The 5,964-nt window shown below is 44.8% G+C and overlaps 1 pseudogene; it reads left to right on the forward strand.

The window, feature by feature from the left end:
- Positions 1-3,586: 3,586 nt before the first annotated feature.
- LOC125105430 (pygopus homolog 2-like) lies at positions 3,587-5,388 on the forward strand (annotated as a pseudogene).
- Positions 5,389-5,964: the final 576 nt, after the last annotated feature.

The following is a 5,964-nucleotide window of genomic DNA, read 5'->3' on the forward strand; positions in this document are numbered from 1 at the left end:
AAAAAAAAAAAAATATATATATATATATATATATATATAGTGGGCGCGCCTGGGTGGCTCAGTGGGTTAAGCCTCTCCCTTCGGCTCAGGTCATGATCCCAGGGTCTTGGGATCGAGGCCTGCTTCGGGCTTTCTGCTCAGCAAGGCGCGTGCTTCCTTCTCTCTCTCTTCCTGCCTCTCTGTCTACTTGTGATCTCTCTGTCAAATGGATAAATAAGATCTTTAAAAAAATTATTGTTGTCTAATAATCATAGGTCTCATTCTATTTTACTGACTTTACCACTAGGCTTAGGTTCTTCTGTTTCTTTTTGCCTCCCCATTTTCTTTGTCATCCTACCATCATTTGTTTAGCCGATTAGAAAGTTAAACTTCATGGATCCTTTATTTTTTCCTGTTCATGTTTTCCATACTAACCAGTATAAATACATTGTACCATAAATTACTTGCAGAATTACTTTAAAAAAATAGTAACTTTATATTCCAGAATTGTTATAACTTACCATTAAGTGAATAGATTTTTAGACTTGAAGAGGAAACTATTGAAATGATGGATTATAATCTAATGAAGTGGGTAAATATTTTTATAGCCAGAGGCTCTGGTGGTAGAACCCAGCAATTTGTGTTCTTAAAAAACAGCTTTATTGAAGTATAATTGACAATTAACTGAGGCATTTAAAGTGTACAATTTGTTAAGTTTTGACATTTAAATATACTCATAAGAGGCACCTGAATGGCTCAGTGGGTTAAGTGTCTGCTTTCTGCTTAGGTCATGATCCCAGCATCCTGGGACTGAGCCCCACATTGGGCTCCCTGCTCAGCAGGGAGTCTGTTCTCCCTCTGCCCCTCACCCTGCTTGTGCTCTCTCTCTCAGATAAATAAAAATTAAATCTTTAAAAAAAATTTTTTTAAAGTGAGTACGCCTATGAAACCATCACCATAATCAAGATAGGAACATATCCATCACCCTCCAAATCACCCTTCCCTCATGCTCCTTTGCATTCCTTCCTACCTTCCTTCTCAAATAATCACTGACCTGTTTTCTATCACTATTGATTAATTTGTATTTTCTAGAGTTTTATATAAGTGGAATTATATAGAATGTACTTTTTGAAAATCTTTTTTTTTTTTTTAAGATTTTATTTATTTATTTGACAGAGAGATCACAAGCAGGCAGAGAGGCAGGCAGAGAGAGAGGAGGAAGCAGGCTCCCTGCTGAGCAGAGAGCCCGATGCGGGGCTCAATCCCAGGACTCCGAGACCATGACCTGAGCCGAAGGCAGCGGCTTAACCCACTGAGCCACCCAGGCGCCCCTTTTTTGTCTTTTCTTAATATGGTGTTTATTTGTCCTCCCTCTGCCAAAACCTGAGCCAACTGCTTTCTCTAGCCTGCCTAGTGATATATAGGAAAAAGAATATACAGAGCAGATGAGACATGGGAGAAAGAGCCATGAGTGGTGGAGAGGGCTCCTTAACATGGTGAAGAGGATAGGAAAGACTACCATCTGGCAAAAGAGCCCCATGGAGTCTGAGAGGGAAAAGCCCAGAATGGCACAGGAGAAGAGCTGTTGCCTCAAAAGTTCCTGGCATAACCAGTGATGAGGCTCCCAAACACAGTCCCAAGCCCAGCCCCAAAGCCAGCCATCCCGCTGTGACAGCCGCCGCCCTGATGAATGTAGCTACTGTTGAAAATAGCACTGGCTTGGAAGTCACAGCTAGGGATAAGTGAGGCTGCCCAGCTCCTGAGGCTCTCGTGGACAGTGTCTGGTTGTTTTAGCACTGGTGCAAAAGCTCAGCAGCTGAGAGTTGCTCCTGACTAGTGAGGGCATGGAGACAGATTTGGTACACATGTACATTTTCAGGGAGAGAGGGGCAGTGTAGAAAGGGGTCTAACTTCTTTCACTCAGCATGTTTGAGATTCATTCATGTTATATGTATCAAAAGCTCACTACTTTTATTGCCGAGTAGTAGTCTATTATATGGCTATAATAAAAATGTCTTATCCACTCACTTGTGGATGGATATTTGGATCATTTCTAGTTTTTTGGCTGCTATGAACAACTCATGTACAAGTATTTATATGGACGTATATATCCTTTCCTGTGGGGCAAATACCTAGGAATTATATGAATAGGATTGCTGGATCATATGGTAGGTGAATGTTTAACTTCTTAAGAAACTGCCAGACTTTTCCAAAGTGGTTGTACTAATTTGTTTCCACCAGCTGTGTATGAGTTCCATTTTCTGCACATCCTATGCAGCACTTGGTATGGTCGGCCTTTTCAATTTTAGCCATTCTAATAGGTTTATATTATTATCTCACTGGCATTTTAATTTGCATTTCCCTAATGACCTGTGACATTGAACATCTTTTCTTATGTTTATTACTTATGGTTTTGTTTGTTTGTTTGTTTTGCTTCTGGGTTTTTTTGGTCAAGTGTCTGCTAAAATCTTTTGCTCATTTCAAAAACTGAGTTGTTTAAGGGGCACCTAGGTGGCTCAGTTGGTTAAGCATCTGACTTCGGTTTAGGTCGTAGTCCTAGGGGCCTGGGCTCAAGCCCTGCGTCCAGCTCTGCACTCAGCAGGCAATCTGCTTGAGATTCTCTCTCTCTCTCTCTCCCTCTTTCTCCCTCTGCCCTTTGCCCTATTGTTACGTTTAGTTAGCCACTGTTTTTATATTGTTAGTTTTTGATGTAGTGTTCAATGATTCATTAGTTGCATATAATACCCAGTGCTCATCACATGTGCCCTCCCTAATACCCACCTTGATACAAGTTCTTTTGCAGATATATGATTTGCAAACATTTTCCCCCAGTCTGTGGTTTGTCTTCTCATTTTCATAACAGCATCTTTTGAAGAAGCAGAAGTTTATGAATTTCTATGCAAATTCTTCCTGCGACTTTGACTGGAATTGTGTTAAATCTGTAGATAAATTGGGGGAGAAGTGACATCTTATTTATATTGCCCCCGGATCCATGAACAAAATATATCTCTCCATTATTTATATCTTCTTTAATTTCTCCCAGCAATATTTTGTGGTTTTCAGAGTACAAATGTTTCACATCTTCTGTCAGATTTATCCCGAAGCCTGTCTTATTTCTGATGTTATAAATTATATTATTTTTAAAATTCAATTTTCAGGAGTGCCTGAGTGGCTCCGTGGGTTAAGCCTCTGCCTTCAATTCTGGTCATGATGTCAGGGTCCTGGGATCAAGCCCCATATCAGGCGCTCTGCTCAGCAGGGAGCCTGATTCCTCCCCACCCCGCCCCACTTTCTCTGCCTGCCTCTCTACCTGCTTGTGACCTCTGTCTGTCAAATAAATAAAATCTTTTAAAAAAATAAAATTCAATTTTCAGTTTTCCATTCAAAATTTAATTCAAAATACTGTTAATTGACTTTTGTATACTGGTATTGTATCCCACAACCTTAAAAAAACTGATTTACTTGTCCTAGTAACTTTTTTTTATAGAGTCCATCATGTTTTTTATCTAGAAGATTATACTATCTCTGAACAAAGACTACTTCTTTCTAGTAGATGGCTTTTATTTATATTTCTTGCCTGATTGCATTGGCTAGAGTCTCCAATACAATGTTGAATAGTGCTGGTGAGAGTGGAAATCTGTCTTGTTCCTGATCTTAAAGGAAAGCATTCAGCCTTTTATAATTAAGTATAATATTGGTGGTAGGTTTTCTTATAGATGTCCTTTATCAGGTCAATGAAGTCTTCTATTCTTAGTTTGCTGAGAGGTTTTTGGTTTTGTTTTGGTTTTTTTGGTTGTTGTTTTGTTTTGTTTAGATCAGGAATATAGCTTTGGATTTTGTTAAATGCTTTTCGTGGATCTGTTGAGATGATCATACGGTTTTCCTTTCTGAGTTTGTGAATAAGATTGGTATGTTAACATTGACTGACTTTTGAATTCTAGACGAACTGTATTCCTAGGATTAACCCACTTTGTCTTGATGTTTTATCCTTTTAATACAGTTTTGACTTGCTAAAATTTTCCTTAGAATTTTCGTTCCTGGGACTGGGTGGTTGGCACTCTACTGGGCGCCTCGCCTTGCTACCTGGCCTGGCCACTCCTTGAGGGCACCTTAATCCCCCTCCCAGGGATGGTGCCCCCAAGGATGAGTCTGTCCCCCACCACACTGACCCTGGGCCCCTGCCACCACAGCCACCTCAGAGCCACGCCCACCTTGACAAGCTGGTAGGAAGTGGCTGCCCCCCACACACCCCTGCTCCACCTAGCACCCTGAGGAAGCAGGACAAGGCAGATCTGCAGATGAAGAGCCCAGAAAAGAAGCAAAGGAGGTCAAATACTCAGGGCCCTGCATACTCATATCTGACGGAGTTCGCACCATGCATGACTCCCATGGTGGATCACCTGGTTGCATCCAATCCTTTTGAGGATGACTTTCAGAGCCCCTAAGGTAGGGGGCACAGAACCCCACCTTCTTTGGCAGTCCTGTCCCCTTTGGAAGCTTCTGTGTACAGGGGGCATGGCAGGCCAGCTACTCTCAGGCTATGGTTTTGGGAGTGGAGGATGTCCCCAGCTTCTTCATTGATAAACCTCCCTTTCCCTCACAACCCTATGGGCCCTAATTTTAACATAAACACCACCTCCCACCCAGGGCCCTGGCTACTCACCCCCCCCCCCCCCGGCAACATGAACTCTCCTAGCCAACCCCTCAACCAGCCTCTGGGTCAAAACTTCAGCCCTCCTGGTGGGCAGATGATGCCAGGCCCACTCGGAGGATTTGGCCCCATGATCTCACCCACCATGGGACAAACTCCCAGAGGGGAGCTGCTTCCTTCTTTCTCTCCCCCCACACTTTGTGCAGCCAGGAGCTTTTAATCTCCTCCAGAGACCTGGTCAAGGGCTCCCCTGCCTGCCTCCCAATACAAGTTCCTCCTTGGTCCAGACCCTGGCTTTCCTGGCCCTGGTTAGGACTGGGGGAAAGCCCTTGAACCCACCTGCCCTCAGTGCTTTTCCCCAGGAACCTCACTCAGGCTCCCCAGCTGCTGCTCTTAATGGGAATCAGCCCAGTTTCCCCCATGAACAGCACTGTGGGGGAACTCTAGATCCCAACAGTCTGGCACCCGCCCCTCCCAGCAAGGCAGGTGGGTGCTCAGGGCCTCGCCTCTCCCAGGCCCGGTACACCTATGTGGTGCCTGCTGCAGTGAGGTGAGTGACGGCCAGCATACCATTCTGTGTGAGGCCTCCTGCAAGAAGTGGCTCCACCACAAATGCACAGGTGTGACAGAGCATGTATGGGTTGCTGACCCCTGAGGTCTCCACCATCTGGGCTTGTGATCTCTGCCTCAGGACAAGCAGATCCAGTCTGTACATCCATGATGGTGTGGCGCAGCTGGTGGCTGCTAACAATGGGTGACACTGGCGAGGGTGATGGTTTCCAAGTCTAGTTCTTGGTCCTTGTTTCCACTGGCTTCCCATCCCCATGGGGCAGAAACACAGTGGCTCCTGGGGGCAGAGAAAGAACTGAGGGCGGCATGCAGAAGAACCTGGATTGCTCAGTCTTCTGGAAACTTATTTATATGTACTGCAGTCTACAGAGATCCAGGACGCCAAAGCTGAGCCAAGCATTGTGGTGGCTACAGTCTCTGAAGGCCTGCGGCAATGACTGCCGGAGAACAGAGGCTGGAGGAAGATCTGGGGGCAGGGGTCTCCTCTGTGCCAATGATGGACACCCCAGGACCCATGCCTAACCCTCCTCTCTAGCCCCACAGCCTTAGTTTTTGCAGGGATGTTAAAGGTTTCTGGCCAGAAGATTTGGGATCCAATCCCTGCAGTATCCCTTTCATGGGGTTTAGGAGACAGCTTTAGGGAATAAATGGGGAATTTTCCTTTTTCTTACCCATCCCTCGCCTCCTCCAAGACCGACCCAAGTCCTACCCCCTTAAAGAACCAAACAGCTTGAAGAAGCAAGAGAGGTCATGGCTGGGGCAGT

Source organism: Lutra lutra, chromosome 1 (assembly GCF_902655055.1).
Source record: "Lutra lutra chromosome 1, mLutLut1.2, whole genome shotgun sequence".
In the NCBI taxonomy this organism is placed as follows: Eukaryota; Metazoa; Chordata; class Mammalia; order Carnivora; family Mustelidae; genus Lutra; species Lutra lutra.